A 19,027-nucleotide genomic window follows, 5' to 3' on the forward strand; every position below is an offset into this window, starting at 1 on the left:
GGGTAACTAAGCGGCGCGCATGCTTAGTTACCCGCGTCCTCTCTGGTCCTGATCTCTGGTGAGTCTGCCTGTTTAACAGCTCACCAGCGATCATGTAGCGACACACCAGCGATCCTGACCAGGTCATATCATTGTCGGGATCGCTGGTGCGTCACTTAGTGTAACGGGACCCTTATCTTCATTTTCTGCTAAGGCTTTTGTTGATTCAGGAGCAGCGCTGAACCTGATGGATTTTGACTTTGTCAAACATTGTGGTTTTCCCATGGTACCCCTGCGGACTTATTCCTTTAAGGGGTATTGATGCTACCCCTTTGGCGGAGAATAAACCCCAGTTTTGGACCCAGGTGGTAATGCAGGTCGCCCCGGACAATCAAGAGAATTGTACATTTTTGGTGTTGCACAATTTACATGATACTATTGTACTGGGTTTCCTTGGGGGCAAACCTATAATCCTGTTTTAGATTGGAAATCTGTGTCTGTGGTGAGTTGAGGTTGTCAATGTGTTCTTAGTGACACTCCTGTTTTCTCTACCTCTCCCCAGTCTCAAGATGTTCCTGACTATTTGGCTGATTTTCCTGATGTATTTAGTGAGAGTAAGCCCGCATCTTTGCCTTCTCATAGGAATTATGACTGTGCAATTGAGTTAATACCCGGTTGTAAATTTCCCAAGGGTCGCCTTTTCAACTTATCTGTACCTGAACATGATGCTATGTGATCTTATATCAAGGAATCATTGGAGAAGGGTTATATCAGACCATCCTCTTCGCCTTTGAGTGCTGTTTTTTTCTTTGTGGCCAAAAAAGATGGCTCATTAAGGTCATGTGTTGACTATCGTTCCCTTAAGATCACTGTTAAATATCAATACCCATTACCCCTGATTTCTGATTTATTTTCCAGAGTTAAAAGTGCTTGTTGGTTTACCAAACTTGACCTCAGGGGGGGCGTATAATCTTATTCGCACCAAGCATGGGGATGAATGGAAGACGGCGTTTAATACTCCGGAGGGACATTTTGAGTACCTGGTGATGCCTTTTGGGCTCACTAATTCCCCTTCCGTCTTCCAATCTTTTATGAATGATATTTTCTGGGACCTTGTGGATAAGTTTTTGATCATTTATCTGGATGATATTTTGATTTTTTCCAGTGATTGGGATTCTCCTGTGGAACATGTCCAGACTGTGTTCCGGATTTTGAGGGAAAATACTCTGTATATTAAGGGATCGAAATATCTTTTTGGTGTACAGAGGATTTTGTTTTTGGGATTCATTTTGTCCCCGTCTGCTATTGAAATGGACCCGGCCAAGGTACAGGCCATTTATGATTGGGTTCAGCCCACTTCTCTGAAGGCTCTTCAGAAGTTTTTGGGTTTTGATCATTTCTACCATAAATTTATAAGTAATTTTTCTGGTATTGTTAAACCTCTGACGGATTTGACCAAAAAGGGGGCTGATGTGGTAAATTGGTCTCCAGCGGCAGTTTCGTCATTTCAGGAGCTTAAGCAGAGATTCACTTCTGCTCCGGTTCTACGGAAACCTGATGTTTCACTCCCTTTTCAGGTGGAGATAGATGCTTCTGAGATTGGTGCAGGAGCCGTTTTGTCTCAAAGGGATCCGATAACCTCTAAGATGAATCCCTGTGCCTTCTTTTCTCAAAAATTTTCTCCATCTGAACGTAACTATTACGTGGGGAATCGGGAATTATTGGCCATGAAGTGGGCATTTGAAGAGTGGAGACATTGGTTGGAGGGAGCTAGACATCAAGTTGTGGTCCTCACCAATCTCAAGAATTTGATTTATCTTGAATCAGCCAAGAGCTTGAATTCTAGACAGGCTAGGTGGGTCTTGCTTTTCACGCGTTTTAATTTTGTGGTTTCCTTTCTTCTGGGCACTAAGAATGTTATGGCGGACGCCCTTTCTAGGAGTTTCTTTGCGGATTCTCTTGACGTGACCGAGCCTACGACCTTTCTAAATGAGGGTGTAGTTCTTTCCGCCATCTCTCCTGATTTGAGACATGCCCTGGAGGCAGGGCCGGATTAAGGTTGGTGGGGGCCCCTGGGCAGAAAATCTGGTGGGGGCCCCCATATCATTAACATTTTAGCCATAACAGTAGAGCGCGAACTGTAGCACTTAGATGTACAATCTAATCTTATCCTCTTGTTCTGCCACATTCAGATTTACAGTACTACAATAGAGATACAGTCCAGGATAACTCAAAGCAGTCCAATTATAGACAGAAAGAGTTACTCACATTTTTTTTATTGAACCCAATGTTAAGACAGCCAAGGAATAATAAAAATGCAGAAAGGGAAAGTTTTCACCGGCAGCAATTGTTGCTAACTACTGTATAACAATATGCTCTCTATTGTATTATCTCCGGAGTAGTGGCTTGCTCTCCTATAGTAAGAGAAGAAAAAGAAGCATTCTTTGAATACAGGTCTGTTGGCTGAAGGAGGATATATCACCTGTCTTAATGTGCCTGTGAGCATCTCCAAGTACAAGGGGGAGGTGTTAGCGATCGAAAACATGCTTTATATAAAAGTGTGTACAGATAAAAGCATAAATAAATGTATACATTTCAAGCTTTACTGTATTTTTTCCCACAATGATGTATGATTTTGTCTGGCTCTCTTGCTTTCCACATAATATAACAATTTCAAAGCATCTTTTCCCATAACTCTGAATTGTACTTTTTCTGTAATACCTCTTAGAAAGTCGTGAATAAATTGACAACTAAGTTTTACCACTCCCCCTGTCAAATCTCTGTATCCAACACATGTCTGTCATCAGATTGCAGAGCTCCAGGGGAAAATTAACACAAAGAATAAGTAAAATGTCAACATTAGTACCAGCATTAAATGCAAACATTTTTATATGTGCCTTAAAAATTTCACTTACCCATCATATAATGAAATAGAGTACGTTGAGAAGGATCATATGAACTCTATCCATCAAACATCCAATGATTCTTGTAGTAACCTCAAAACACAACTTGTATGCTATAAGGAAATGAAAATTATAAAAAGTTAAAATAATCATCATTAGAATGGAATGGATATATGAGCAGACTAGAACTTTGCAGCTTTGCTTACCTAACAGTTATTCTCCATGTATAATTTAAGATGTATATATCCAGGTAATCCAACATGTATGATAACAGATTTGATGCCACGAACAGAACACCCATTCTTATTTCTTCGACTGAAAATATTTTTGCTACATTTTCTCTCAAATATTTCTTTTCCTGTTTTACACAGTTGCGAGACTGACTTTTCTAATAGCGTTGATGTGCAGTTCTGAAGCTTTTTTGATCCTTCAGTGGCCCAACAATAAATTCTGAGCTAAAAGTTTGAGGCCAAAGACCGATGTCATTACATTCTCCAGCATTTATAGAATCACAGGCACAATCTACTGCTTCAGATGATAGATGAGCTTCTTCATCACCATAAGCAGGACTTGAATGACCTACAATACTTGAATGGTAGATTTGCTGTCCTCTAACAGCCGTGTACACGATGACGTCATCTCTGTGCGCACCACTAGTCTCCACACACAGCCGCGGCCGGCACAGACAGGAGCTATACATAAATATATAGCTAGCTGGAGCCTGGAGGCAAGGGGGTTAATCACCGTGGCGCTGCAGAGTTGATTGGCGGGACCGTACACAGCAGGCGGCGGGCGTACGATGCTTGTGAACGCGGCGAGCAGGCAGAGCAGATCCACAGGACAGGAGGCGTGACAGGAGAGGAGGCGTGACAGGAGAGGATGAGGCGGTACTGGAAAGCCTAGTTCATCTCAGCGTGACGGCGTCTAATATTTATCCTCGCGCTGCGTTAATAAAATGGCGGTCGCTGCCCAGTGGTGGGGGCCCGGGCCCCCTTAGAAGCTCTTGTGGTGGGGGCCCCGGGGCTGAAGCCCCGCCTGCCCCTCCTATAATCCGGCCCTGCCTGGAGGAATTTCAGGAGGATAAACCTGAACGATGCCTTATGGGAAAATTGTATGTCCCTGACCAATGGAGGAAAAGAGTAATGTCTGAAATTCATTGCTCCGTGCTGGCTGGTTATCCAGGTATCTTTGGTACCATAGATTTGGTGAGTCGGTCTTTTTGGTGGCCTGTTTTATCTCGTGATGTCAGGAATTTTGTGCAGTCCTGTGGCATTGTGTCAGACACAGGGGTCCAGTTTGTTTCCAGATTTTGGAGGGCTTTTTGTTCCAAACTGGGATTCAGTTGTCTTTCTCCTCTGCATTTCATCCTCAGACCAATGGGCAGACTGAGAGAACAAACCAGACGTTGGAGTCCTATTTGAGATGTTTCATATCTGCTGATCAGGATGATTGGGTCTCATTTTTGCCCTTGGCCGAATTCGCGCTAAACAATAGGGCTAGCTCTGCCACTTTGATGTCTCCTTTCTTTTGTAACTTTGGGTTTCATCCTCGATTTTCTTTGGGGCAGGTAGAAGCTTCTGCCTGCCCAGGTGTGGATTCTGTGGTAGAGAGAATGCAGCAGATTTGGGACCAAGTAGTGGATAAGTTGTCCAATGGTTTTCCAACCGGCATAGGACCATTGGTCCCCGGTTTAAAGTGGGTGATATGGTTTGGTTGTCCACAAAAATTATTTCCATGAAAGTTGCATCTCCAAAATTCAAGCTAAGGTTTATTGGACCTTATAAGATTTTGGAAATCCTTAACCCCGTTTCTTTTCGTTTGGCTCTTCCAGTTACGTTTAAGATTCATAACGTCTTTCAGAAATCTTTGTTGAAAAGATTTGTGGAGCCAGTCATTCCCATGGCAGTGCCCACTGACCCTGTACTGGTTGAGGGTAATTTGGAGTATGAGTTAGAGAAGATATTGGATTCTCGTCTGGCTAGACGGATGCTTCAGTACTTGGTCAAGTGGAAGGGTTATGGCCAGGAGGATAATTCTTGGGTCTCTGCTTCTGACATCCATACCAAGAGATTGATTTGTGCCTTTCACCAGGCCCATCCTGATCGGCCTGGTGGCGTGGATGAGGGTTCGGTGACCCCTCCTCAAGGGGGGGGTATTATTGTGAACTCCCTTGCTCGGATTTCTGAGCCGAAGCTCCCTCTGCTCCCTCTGGTGGTTACTGAGAGTAGTGGAGCTGGCCAGGTGGATGGAGGTTCTCCACCTGACGATACTTGGGAATCTGGGATTGCTGGCTTGGAGCATATAATGGAGCTGGCTGCTCTTGAAGGTTGCTGGTGATTTTTTCCTCTGTGTGCATTTGGAGCTCTTTGGTCCCCTGCCTGATCTGCATGTTCAGCTAAGTAATTCTTTTGCTAATCCTTTGCATCTAATCTGGTTGTGTCTTTTTTCCTTTCTGTTTTGTTGCTAGGGTTCAGCGTGCTCCCTGCTGAACCATTGACTGCTGCGGGTCCGCAGTGGCCAAAAACGCTGCGGAAACGCAGCGGAATCTGCAGCGTGTGCACATACCCTTAGAGTTATAGCAGTCAGCTTACTTCCTTTCTGGTGCTGTTGGAGGACGTTTGGTGTTACCTCTCCGAGTCTGCTCAAGATAAGTTGCTTACCTCTTGTTTGTCTCCCTTCTCTTTAGTGTACAGTTTGGACTGACCAGTGCTCATCCCCCCTTCCCTATTCAGGGCCTAGCTCTAGGGAAATACAGGGCTTAGGTTCCTGCTCAGCAATAGGTGTGGAACCAATATAGAGATGTTAGAGGAAGGCAGGGTGCAATTAGATCTGCCTAGGGGTCTACACTCCTTTCCCTAGTGTTTATGCTTCCTTCCCCTCATGTCGCACTTAGTCTTCCGACACTGTGTGTGACACTCAAAGTGTGAGCTCTGTCACTCATAGGGTTTGAAGCTTGACCCCCCTGCTGCTGCTAGGTGTTCTGTTACAACTGCACACTGAAGGGGTTTTTATTATAATCCCATGCCACAGTTGTAGGCTGGTAGTCATGGCAAGGGGCTTGTGTTCCGGAACACACTAGCTTACTAATCTACAGTACAGGCCCCCCACTGTACTAAGCCCAATTCTAATCATTCCTACTACTCTAGCTAAATCATACACTTATGCTATAGTTTCCTAACTCTATCCCTAGTCTTATAAAATTACACAACTATATATTACACATATGTCATCACATAATAAACCACGTTACACTAAAACGTACCCGTTTTACTAGGAAGGAATGCAGGGTATGACTTGACCCGACAGAAACATGGTGGTGGCAGCATCATGCTGTGGGGATGTTTTTCGGTAGCAGGGACATGGAAAATGGTCCGAGTAGAGGGGAAGATGGATGGTGAGAAATACAGGAATTTTCTTGAGCAAAACCTGTTTAAGTCTGTTAGTGACTTGATATAAAAAAGGTCAGCACTCAGTGTAGTAGGAGAGATGCTCGTAAGCAAAATGTAACCCAAAAAGTGAAAACATCACTCTTTTAAGTGTTCAATTGAAGATAATTTGCTTAAAAGCCAAGAATTATGCAGTGAATAACTTGTGTAATTGAACAAAAGGTATCGTGACTTTTGACAAAATGTGACTGTAAAACCTGTCATTATGGCTCCTCCCGAGCCTTACTCACAAACAACCGCTAATAAAACAGAGATACAAACATTAGCAACTTGTGGGATATAAAGTTATTCAAGAAAAGAGGGGTCAGAATTAGTGATGGGCGAACACTAAAATGTTCGGGTGCTCGGGTCGAGCAAATTGGAATGCTCGAGCATTTTTGCCACGCCCTTTTCCCCCTTGGGGGTCTTTTTAGGGCCTAAACACATTGGAAATCGATAATAATAGTGCTCAAATGACATAGGAACATCATGGGAAAGACCCCTGGAAGCATTTTTTACTGCTAGGTCACTGCTGTGAACAATCTTGTCAGAGTGTTATGCCGCTTTTACAGGCGCACACTAAAACATACAAAAACGAAACCAAAATTTTCCTGGGAAATATGTTAAGGAACATCCTTTCCAAAGTAATGATTTGTATGTAAGGCAAAGCAAATAACCCAAAACAAAAATGTTCCTCCACAACTTGGGCTATGTTCACACGTAGCATTTTTGATGCGTTTTTCAACTTTAGCATTGCTTTCAACCAAGACAAATCCATTCACTGGGAAATGTCATTTTAACATTTTACAACCTGTGGCAGGTTGTAAATCGATGGGAGATATGTGTCTCATATATGGCTTGTCTCCATAAAGTAAGGCATAATAAATATTGCTGTATTATTATTATTTTGAAGGACCTGTGGTGAGGTCACAGTCATGTGACCAGTCAGCTCCTGGGTTCGTGGGTGTGGCTACACCCTTATAATGTGGCCTGCTCTTGAACCGGGCAGCTGTGTGTGAGGGGGTATACACCTCCTGTGTGCGCTGAGGCTCGCGGACTGAGCCTGAAGGAAAGGACATTTTGATGTTATTTTGTCGCCTGAACTGAAGGCTGTTTATTTTGGTGACATGCTGTTTGGTTTATGACGTAATAAACCGCATGAACTTTAAGGGAACCTGCCTCCTGACTGTCTCCCGTCGTACCTAAGCGAGTAGAATCCCTACAAACCTTAGCTGGCCATGTGGTGTATGACATATCAGACACATCCTGTTTCTTTTATGAAGAAGGGACTGTTAAAGGAGGAGGGCCATCAGGCGGACTTTAGTGTTTTTAAAGGGACAGCAGTTGGTCCTCACTATTCTTAGAGAGCCATCAGCCTTCTATGGTTTATTGTTCCCATCATTAAACAGTGGGTCTCCTATACTGTTATTGCCTATGCATTGAATGCAAGGCCTGCCCAAGATTTGGACGCACCCCAATAACCCATTAAATTGAACCTACTGTAAGGTAACGCTTGTTATACGTGTTGGGGACACTCGCTTTGCAGCCAAATAACCAGATCCGGCACAAAACATCATCAGTTCATGCGGTTTATTCAGGCATCATAAACCATAAACAGCCACAGAACGTTCATATCAACAGCATAGCGTCCATGACAGAGCTCCACTCTATTCTGCCTGTACTCACACAGGTTATGCAAAGTCCATTGCGCAGGCTTTCTAGCCTCACAGTTCTCACCCCATCAAGGTTAGCTCATGGCTGCTTCATACTCCAGGCGTTCATTCCCTCCCCTGGGAACTCTCAGATACAGGCAGCCATTACACACAGAAACTTCACGTGCTGTCAGGCAGGAAGCCCCATCCTCTAGACGAGACCTTCCACAACGGACCAACCGGGTCCCAGCATTCACTTTATGTGACCTACCTAGGCCACCTTATATGGTCTGTAGCCACGCCCACCGGGTCACATGGCTATTACCTCATCACAGGTCCTTCACACATACTCATATACACTTTACTATGGTGTTCTTAAACACACACCTGGCTGGATTTGTCGGTAGCTGGTTCCGCCCGTCTCACCAACCACCTGAAGTCTTCTCCCTAACACATTGGCATGAAAGATCAGCTCTGCTGATCAGCACATAATCAAGCCACCCACCTTGAGATACATTACGATCATTGAGCATCCTACTCCTATCAGGACACTGGAAATGCTTATACGCCTGTCCTGGGACACCCACACAGCGCCCCCTAGCGGACACAGTGGTCACTACACCACACTACATACTGGATAGCCACATGAAACCAAAGTTCCCATTCCTATTTATTTGGTACTGCCATACTGTTAGCCTATGCATTGAATGCAAGGCCTGCCCTGCAAGGCCTGTTACACGCACCCCAATAACTCCTTGAACCAACATACTGGATGGCCACACGAAGCCAAAGTTCGCATTTTTCTTAATTAGCTACTCCCAAAATGGTTGCCCATGAAGTGAATGAATGCAAGGTCTGTTCCAAATTTGGATGCACCCCAATACCCCTTGGAAGAGACTTGGAGGAGGGCTTCCTAAAATTATTTTCCCAGTTTAAAGGAGCGGGTATCCTATACTTGTAATGCTCATACAATAAGTGTATGGGCTGACAAACATTTCCCCCTGGGTGGGGGTGCACATCAACATACTGTGTAATTTTTTTTTTTATGGCCATCATAAACACCCTTGGAAAAAAAAACCTGCATCACGGAACATGTTGATCCTGGTGATCTAGTGATGATGTCGGAAAAGACGTGGAGGATGGCCTAGTAAAAACTTTTTCCTAATTTAAAGGAGTGGGTCTCCTATGGTTGTAATGCACATACACCAAGTGTATGGGCTGACAAGCATTTCCCCCTGGTGGGTACATATCATCAGAATGTGAAACAAAAATTTACGAGCATCAAAAACACCCTTTAACTAAATAATGTTGCTGTTGCATCATGGACCATAGTCACAATAGTGATCTAGTGGTGGTGGCTGATGAGGATGAGGAGGAGGATAACAGCATATAGGCAAATTCAGGAAGCGTATACCCATGTGTGGGTGTAAAGAGGTGCATGGGAATATACCTCCCAAAAAATGACATTGGATTTGAGGTTATGTTTCGCTGCTATTAATAGGTGGTGTAGAGGAGTCTATCCAAATCCAGCCCTTGTTCATTTTTATAAGAGTCAGCCTGTCAGCATTTTCAGATGACAGGCGGGTGCGCTTATCAGTTATAATTCCAACAGTGGCACTAAAAACCCGCTCTGATAAAACGCTAGCAGCAGGGCAGGCAAGGACCTCCTAAGCATAGAGAGCCAGTTCGTACAACGTGTCCAGCTTGAATACCCAATGATTAAAAGGCACAGAGGATGCTGGTACAGTCAGCAAGGTACTCCATCAGCATCTTCCAAAACTTTGCACTCCTTGTGAGAGTACGCCACACCTCAGGGCCTGTGCGATGGGAGGATCTAAGAAAACGCTCCCAGAACTTTGACAGTGTTCTCCTGCCTCTGCTGGATTGGAGTTGTGTCTCTCTCGCCTGTACTCCTAGGTTGTCCAACGAACTGTGACCGCTGCCGCCAGCGTGTTCAGGTGGGAATTTTTTTAATAATTCCGCAACAAGGGCCCTCTGGTACTGCCCCATTTTAGTATACCTATCTGCCGCTGGAATAAGAGATTGAAAGTTCTCCTTGTAGCATGGGTCTAGAAGTGTCACCAACCAGTAATGAGTGTCACCCAAAATTTTGAGAATGCGAGGGTCACGGGAAAGGCAGCGCAGCATAAAGTCAGCCATGCGTGCCAGACTGCTAACAGGCAAGACTTCCGTGTCCTCACCAAGAGGGTGACTGACCATGCTGTCCTTCTCCTCCTCCTCCTCCTCCTTTCTGTCCTCAGGCCATCCATGCTGAACAGACGGTATGACAGTTGTGCTTGTAGTATTACGGATCTGCAACACAGGACTAGGGTAGAAGGGGGAAAACTCACCCTGCACTATGACTAGGCTGATACCCTACGATGGAGTGGGGGACCCATTCCTTGCAAATAGACACACCGACGATCCTAGGTTAATCTCAAGCGAAGACCTATAGATAGGGGGGGGAAGGTCCCTGAAAGATCTAAGGAATGGGCACAAAAAACGGGTGACTTCCTAATAGAGAAGACTGCAGAAACCAACAGAATACAGAAACAAAGACTAGCAGAACCAGAGGTCCCAGCACTGCACAAATTACACACACAGAAAGCAAAGCACCAAGCCAGAACTCAAGCAGATGAACACTGTTGTCCAGCAAGGATTTGGGAGGCAGGTGCTGGGTAATAAAGAGTGGTACAATTACCTGACCCATGACAAACCCAGCACCAGAGGAAAAAGACCAGCAGCCAGAACACCACAAGAAAATGGCGGATAGTCACAAAGTAAACAGATTCTAACTTGTAGTACCGTCTATAGCGCTTGAAACTAGCTCCTGTTCTTCCTCCTCCTCTTCCTCATTGTCAACCAATCCACGTTGAGATGACATGATGCTGGGCTGTGAGTAATCACCTTGTATGGTTCCTTGCTCCATCTCACCGTGCTCTTCCTGCAATGCATCCTCTTTCATTGTAAGCAGAGAGCTTTTCAGAATACAGAGAAGCAAAGATGGTGACGCTCATTATGGCATCATCACCGCTCACCATCTTGATGGACTCCTCAAAGTTTTGTAGGATGGTACATATGTCTGACATCCATGTCCACTCCTGAGGTCTTATGTGTGGAGTCTGAACTGAATACTCACGGCCATGTTGATGCTGGTAGTCAACAAGTGCCCTCTTCTGCTCACAAATCCTTTCCAACATATGCAGTGTAGAGTTCCAATGCGTGGGGATATCAAACACCAGTCAGTGAGCCAGAAGCTGCAAATGCTGCTGAAGCACGGCAAGGGTAGCGGAAGCTGTAGCTGACTTTCTAAAATGGGCACACAGGCGGCGTACTTTCACAAGCAGATCCGGCAGCTCTGAGTAGCTTTTGAGAAAACGTTGAACAAGGAGGTTAAGCACATGGGCCAGGCATGGTACGTGTGTGAGCTCGCCTCACCTCAGAGCCGCCACCAGGTCCCGGCCATTGTCACACATGACCATGCCTGGCTGTAGGTTCAGCTGTGGCAGCCACAGATCTGCCTGGTCTTTCAGAGCTGTCCACAACTCTTCAGCATTGTGTGGTTTGTCACCTAAGCATATTAGCTTCAGCACAGCCTGTTGTCACTTGGCTGAAGCAGTACTGCAGTGCTTCCAACTTGTGACTGATATGGTCATTTCGGAGATGCAGGCAGAAGAGGAGGAGGAGGAGGTGCAGGAGTTGTAGACTGTGGGGGCAACCCTGACTGACGTAGGGCCCGCAATCCTCGGCGTCGGGAGGATGTGTTCCATCCCAAGGTCCGACTGGGTCCCGGCTTCCACCATGTTAACCCAGTGTGCCATCAGCGTGATGTACCATCCCTGCCCACAAGCACTTGTCCACCTGTTCATGGTTAGATGGACTTTGCCAGCAACAGCATTGTTGAGGGCACGGGTAATGTTGTGGGACATGTGCTTGTGCAATGCAGGGACGGCACACTGTGAGAAATAGTGGCGGCAGCGGACCAAGTACCTTGGGATGGCTGCCGCCATCAGGTTACGAAAAGCTTTCATATTCTTGAGCCTAAAAGGCAACAATTCAAGGGCTAGCAGATGAGAAATGTGTGAATTTAGTACTGTGGCTTGTGGGGTGTTGGCTGCGTATTTCCGCTTGCATTCCAAAGACTGGGGTATTGACAACTGAAGGCTGCACCTATGACAAGGACGTGCTTGATGATGGTGCTATTTGAGTGTGGGCGACGACAACCGCAGAGCAGGAGGCATCTTCGCATGCACCGTGGACAGGGGATTGGCTTGCACGCACAACAGTGAGCAGTGGTGTCACCCGCAGACACTGTTCCTGGAGCCTGGGGTTCGACCCAGTCGGCTGCTTTGCTGCCATGTGCCTGATCATGCTGGTGGTGGTCAGGCTGGTAGTTTTGCTGATGCGGGCATGGCAGGTGGTGCAAATGGCCTTTTTGGGATTATTGTCAGAGTCTTTAAAAAAAACAACCAGACTCGGGAAGAATGTATGCAATTTAAAAGTGAAACTTACACAAATATAATGGAAATGAAACTATTAGCGAAAATAGTGAACAGGTGAACACAAAAAAACCTAAAAATTAAATAATAGCATATTAATGTGTATATAAAAAGAGAAAATCAGTATTCTGACCAATTATTTAAATCAAGAGGAAGTAAAATAAAACTACAAAGAAAAAGAAAAAATATGAACAAAAAATATGAAAATAAAATTAAAAAAAAGGTGAAAAAAAGAGTGATAAAAGGGGTAAAGGAAAAATCTTGGGATGATCCACGTGGCAGCTGGTCCAGGGGTTTCAATTATCAGACAATAAGGTCTCAATGGCGAAAGAACTAAAGAAAAGATTAAAGGGAATCTGTCACCATTTCTTCTGCGGTGTTGCTATCAGTGTGTCAAGAGTGGGAGAAGAGGGTTGAAGTGACAATCTAACATAATGGGCAGCACTTTGAACACATTTTATAAGTGGTCATAAACTTGTAAATAACTCATGAAAGAATAAAGCTATGCTAAAACCAAGCACACCATTGTTTTTCTTGTGAAATTCTCAATAAGTTTGATGTGTCACATGACCCTCTTCCTATTGGAAAAAATATAGATGGATCCAAAATGGCCAACTTCAAAATGGCCACCATGGTCACCACCCATCTTGAAATGTTTCCCCCCCTCCCATATACTAATGTGCCACAAACAGGAAGTTGATATCACCAACCATTCCCATTTTATTTAGGTGTATCCATAACAGAAGAATGTGTTTGTGGCCTCTGGATCAGGCCTCTATAACACACTAGATGCTACAAATTATTTTTAAAGTTAGGTCCCTTACTGTATGACGTTAATAACAGTCCGACTACTGGTCAGACATTTGTGGCCTACCTTGGCAGTTGACACTTGCCAGTTCACGTTGGACTCTGTCAGTGCTGCGACCCTATTTGCTTTGGCCCACCAATTTATGGACTAGGGGCTTAGCGGAAGGTGCCAGAGACCGACTGCTGCCGCCAGAAGACGGGCCGTTGTTTGCAGGAACCCACTGGAACAGCACCACGCCAGCCGTTGTTGGCGCCACTGCCTTCAAAGCTTCAGTTGTGGGCTGGGAAGCCTCTGACATGATAAGTGATTTAAAGAACTGCCAATATCTTGTTTATTGCTCATTAACTTTGCCTATTGCTTGCCATTGAACTGTTTAACCCTCATTTTGTATAAGTCAGTGCCTGATGAAGAGACCTGCGTAGTCTGGAAAGCTTGCAATTTGTTACCATCTTTTCAGTTAGCCATTAAAAGGTATCAACCACTGAGGACTCTCAATTCTGAATATTCTTATAACCCTCATTTAACCATTTATCTCCCTGCGAGAAGTTAACCCCTTTTTAAATTAAAACTGTTAAATTTGTTAACCCTTACTCTGCCTTCTGTCTGTCATTGCATCCAGCAACCTGCTTACACAATTATCAGAGCGGTCACAGGCCATGAGTCATACAGAAACAAGCGCTGTGATCTTTGTAGCAAATAGCTCTCAGCTGACTCTTAGGGGCCCGTCACACATAGCAAGATCGCTAGCGAGAGCGCTGATTTTGTGACACATCAGCGATCTCGCCAGCATTTTTGCTGTGTGTGGCACGCATCAGCGACCGCCCCCCCCCCCCCCGCCGGGTATCACTGATCGTGCAGGAATGTCCTGGGCCATTTTTTGATCGTTGGTCTCCCGCTGGCCAGCGCGCTGCGTGAGGCAGCGGGAGAGCAACGATCAGCGAGCTCCCAGAACTATAAGCAGACACTGGGAGCTGGTATCCAAGGTAAATATCAGGTAACTAAGCGCATGCGGCACTTAGTTACCCGCTGTGTACCTTGGATAACAGCGTGCTCGCGCTGGGAGCTGGTATCCAAGGTAAACAGCGGGTAACTAAGTGCCGCGCGCTTAGTTACCCGATATTTACCTTGGATACCAGCTCTCAGCGGAACACACTGGTATCCAAGGTACACAGCGGGTAACTAAGCGACACGTGCGCTTAGTTACCCAATATTTACCTTGGATACCAGCGTCCTCGCTGGTCCTGATCGCTGGTGTGTCTGCCTGTTTGGCAGCTCACCAGCGATAATGTAGCGATGCACCAGCGATCCTGACCAGGTTGTATCATTGTCGGGATCGCTGGTGCATCGTTTGGTGTGACGGGACCCTTATTGTCTAGAAAGTGACACGATTGGGCGCGAATCATCCGAGGAGGCCACAAGCTGTTCACAATAATTAGTCCTCAGAAAAGTAATAGAGTGTACGGCTTATCCACGTTCCGATTAGAATACATGGAATATGTATATATCCCGCCGTACGACCACTGCTAACTCCACGATAACCCTACACTCCTCGTTGCCAAAAACAATCCTGTTTTTAACCAAATAAATAAATACAGGCTGATTGGATGCCATTCTTCTTTTGAGGTTCACATCATAGGGTGTTCCATCCCTTCTCCCTCAGAGTAGCAGTCATATACCGGCCCCCAGGCTCACCCACAAACTTCTTTGACCACTTTTATGTGTTGCTCTCACACTTCAGCTACTAAACAGCTTTTCTTTTGCCTTTTAGGCAAGTTATACTGGTACTCAAAGGAATACTATCAGTTTAAACCAGATGCGTAGCTAGGGGTTTTCATGGGGGGAAAGCTTTGGAGTGGGCCCCTAACCAGGTAACCCAGGTTAAACTATGGTGGCGTACACTAATAGTGGATGTAGGAGAACCTCAGTAGATGACCCTACTACTACTGCAAAAAAATGTCTATACAAAGACCAACACGGATAATACCGCTGTATGGTGACTACATAGTGGTAGATACCAGTACCAGTCCTGGTATTAGTATGATGTCAGCAAAAGTGCCCCACAGACACTAAGATACCACCACAGTGAATTCCTCCACAGTACCCTCCACACGCACAGTATGATGACCCTACTGTACCCACCCCACAACTCACCCCGAAAAGTATGATGTCCCTCACACAACCATCCAGCATAATGCATTCCATAATCCTCTGTATAGTATAATGCACCCTATACTCCATGCAGTATAATGCACTCCATAGTCATCTGTATATTATAATGCTCCCCATACTCTATATATTTTTTATGTTTTCCTGTACACTATGTGGTGAAATGAATGGTGTCAATCAAAAGTACAACTTGTCCCCCAAAAAGAAGCAATCATATGGTTTGGGAAAAGTGGAGGAAGAAACAAAGATGCAAAAATGAAAATTGACCTTGTTGTTAAGGAGGTTAAATAATGACTTTACAGGGAGCAAGAAAGCAGATGACAATTACTCTCTTACATTGGACGATCTAGTAAACATGTTACACATCACACTTCTCTCATCATATGACTTTAGTATCATCATTGTTACATGGGGTTTTCACTGCTGCCATTCCCCAAACATCAGTTAATAAATGGAATAACATGACAACTTCCCCAAATAACACTCATTGGAATAAAGAGCAAAACTACAAAGATCGAGATAAAAGTAAGACACTGTATCTCCTTATAAGATTACTAGAATGCGCTGTCCCTTTAAATTTAGCGCATCATGTGTCTCAACCATCAACCAATAACATTGCAGGATTTGAACTCAAAGAAAGAAACAAACCGTCAGTTGGTGCCAGTCTGCGACTGCTCTATTAGAGAAAAGACAGGCTCCTTATTGATTCCTAGAAGCGACAGTTTTTTAATTTATACCCGGATCGTTACCTGCTGATTGGGAGAGACAGCCGCCACCGGCCGCTCTACAGAGGTGAGAATCATTGTGTGATGAATAAACTGCCAATTTATCTCATCTCGGATACTGACAGTTGGGATTTATACTGAAAGCAATCACATATAAAAAAAGGAAATGATTTCACCATAAAACCCAAACATAGATAACGGGGTGATAACGGATATAAATGGGATCAATATGGTGATTTTGAGTAAATATTTAAAATGTGGATAATGATGTGTAAATATTAATCTGAAAAATATGGGGACACATATTTCTCCTAGAAATTCCCAGATCTAATATTTATAAGTGTATGGCCATTATTAACCTGTATATAATAGTTATATACCGTATATACTCATGTATAAGCCAACCCGTGTATAAGCCGACCCCCCTAATTTTGCCACAAAAACCTGGGAAAGCTTATTGACTCGCGTATAAGCCTAGGGTGAAAAGTGCAGCAGCTACTGGTAAATTTCAAAAATAAAAATAGATACCAGTAAAAGTAAAATCAATTGAGACATCAGTAGGTTAAATGTTTTTGAATATCCATATTGAATCAGGAGCCCCATATAATGCTTCATACAGTTCTTGATGGGCTCCATAAGATGATCCATACAAAATACTCCCCATATAATGCTGCACAAAGGTTAATAATGTCTCTATAAGATGCTCCATAGAATATGCCCCATATGCTACTCCATAAAGTTTATGGCCCCATAAGATGCTCCATAGAATAATATGCCCCATAAGATTCTCCATAAATGGTTATGGCCCCACAAGATGCTCCATAAAGATTATGGCCCCATAAGATACTCCAAAGATTATGCCCCCATATGCTGCTCCATAGATTATGCCCCCATGTGCTGCCCCATAAGGTGCTCCATAGTATACCCCCATATGCTGCCCCATAAGGTGCTCCATAGTATACCCCCCATATGCTGCCCCATAAGGTGCTCCATAGAATCCCCCCATATGCTGCCCCATAATGTGCTCCATAGTATACCCCCCATATGCTGCCCCATAAGGTGCTCCATAGTATACCCCATATGCTGCCCCTTAATGTGCTCCATAGTATACCCCCATGTGCTGCCCCATAAGGTGCTCCATAGAATCCCCCCATATGCTGCCCCATAAGGTGCTCCATAGTATACCCCCCATATGCTGCCCCATAAGGTGCTCCATAGAATCCCCCATATGCTGCCCCATAAGGTGCTCCATAGTATACCCCCATATGCTGCCCCATAAGGTGCTCCATAGTATACCCCCCATACGCTGCTCCATAAGGTGCTCCATAGTATACCCCCCATATGCTGCTCCATAAGGTGCTCCACAGTATACCCACCACATATGCTGCTCCATAAGGTGATCCATAGAATCCTCCCATATGCTGCCCCATAAGGTGCTCCATAGTATAACCCCCATATGCTGCCCCATAAGGTGCTCCATAGAATCCCCCCATATGCTGCCCCATAAGGTGCTCCATAGTATACCCCCATATGCTGCCCCATAAGGTGTTCCATAGAATCCCCCCATATGCTGCCCCATAAGGTGCTCCATAGTATACCCCCCATATGCTGCCCCATAAGGTGCTCCATAGCATACCCCCCATATGCTGCCCCATAATGTGCTCCATAGTGCACCCCCCATATGCTGCTCCATAAGGTGCTCCATAGTATACCCCCCATATGCTGCTCCATAAGGTGCTCCACAGTATACCCTCCAAATGCTGCTCCATAAGGTGCTCCATAGTATACCCCCCATATGCTGCTCAATATGGTACTCCATAGTATACCCCCCATATGCTGCTCCATAAGGTGCTCCACAGTATACCCCCCATATGCTGCTCCATAAGGTGCTCCACAGTATACCCCCCATATCCTGCTCCATAAGGTGCTCCATAGTATACCCCCCATATGCTGCTCCATAAGGTGCTCCATAGTATACCCCCCATATGCTGCTCCATAAGGTGCTCCACAGTATTTCCCCATATGCTGCTCCATAAGATGCTTCACAGTATACCCCTCATATGCTGCCCCCATAAGTTGCTCCATAGTATACCCCCCATATTCTGCTGCTGCCACCGCAAATAGAAAAAAGAAAAGAAATACTTACCTTTCCGTCGTGGGGGGCCAGGTGCCGGGGTCACCGCTGGCTCAGGACTCCGGCACTGGAGATAGTTACCGATCCTCCATCCATTACTGCGCGCCCCTGTGTCTGCCGGGTCCCTCTGTCAGTGACGTTCAGGCAGAGGGCGCGCACTGACTACGTCATCGCACCCTCTGCTTGAACATCACAGAGGACGGAAGACAGCAGAGCAGCGCGCAGCGATGGACCCGGGATCAGTAAATATAGCATATACTTGCCCCCTCCTGGCGCGGTCTCTGTGCAGCCCCTTCTCTCGGTCTCAGGCTCCTTCCTGCAGCGGTCACAAGATACCGCTCATTAAAGTAATAAATATGCTCATATTCATGACTTTAATGAGCGGTATCACGTGACCGCTGCAGGAAGGAGCCTGGGAGAAGCGGGGGGGCTGCAGAGACCGCACCAGGAGGGGGTAAGTATGACCTGACACCCCCGCTACCCCTCCCCCACCTACCCTCTGATATATGACTCGCGTATAAGCCGACAGGGGAACTTTCAGCCCAAGAAAATGGGCTGAAAATCTCAGCTTATGCGAGAGTATATATGGTAATATATATAGTGGCAATATGAAGAATATTTTACTGGATCATCAGTTACTATACAGGGAGATAGCAGATATATGCAGAGGTTTATATGGCAGGTCAAAGTGCAGTCAGTATAATGTATATATATATGTAGTCTTTTCTTACCATAG

General features: G+C 45.2%; 1 long non-coding RNA gene across 1 annotated transcript; it reads right to left on the reverse strand.

The window, feature by feature from the left end:
• Window positions 1–2,027: 2,027 nt before the first annotated feature.
• Window positions 2,028–3,139, reverse strand: LOC141052238 (uncharacterized). The gene is made up of 3 exons (XR_012220760.1): window positions 3,089–3,139; window positions 2,895–2,995; window positions 2,028–2,393 (listed from the first exon to the last, which is right to left on the reverse strand). It is a non-coding gene; the product is annotated as an uncharacterized lncRNA (long non-coding RNA).
• Between the last annotated feature and the right edge of the window lie 15,888 nt (window positions 3,140–19,027).

The sequence above is a fragment of the Dendrobates tinctorius genome, unplaced genomic scaffold (assembly GCF_039654945.1).
Source record: "Dendrobates tinctorius isolate UK_male_01 unplaced genomic scaffold, ASM3965494v1 ptg000159l, whole genome shotgun sequence".
In the NCBI taxonomy this organism is placed as follows: Eukaryota; Metazoa; Chordata; class Amphibia; order Anura; family Dendrobatidae; genus Dendrobates; species Dendrobates tinctorius.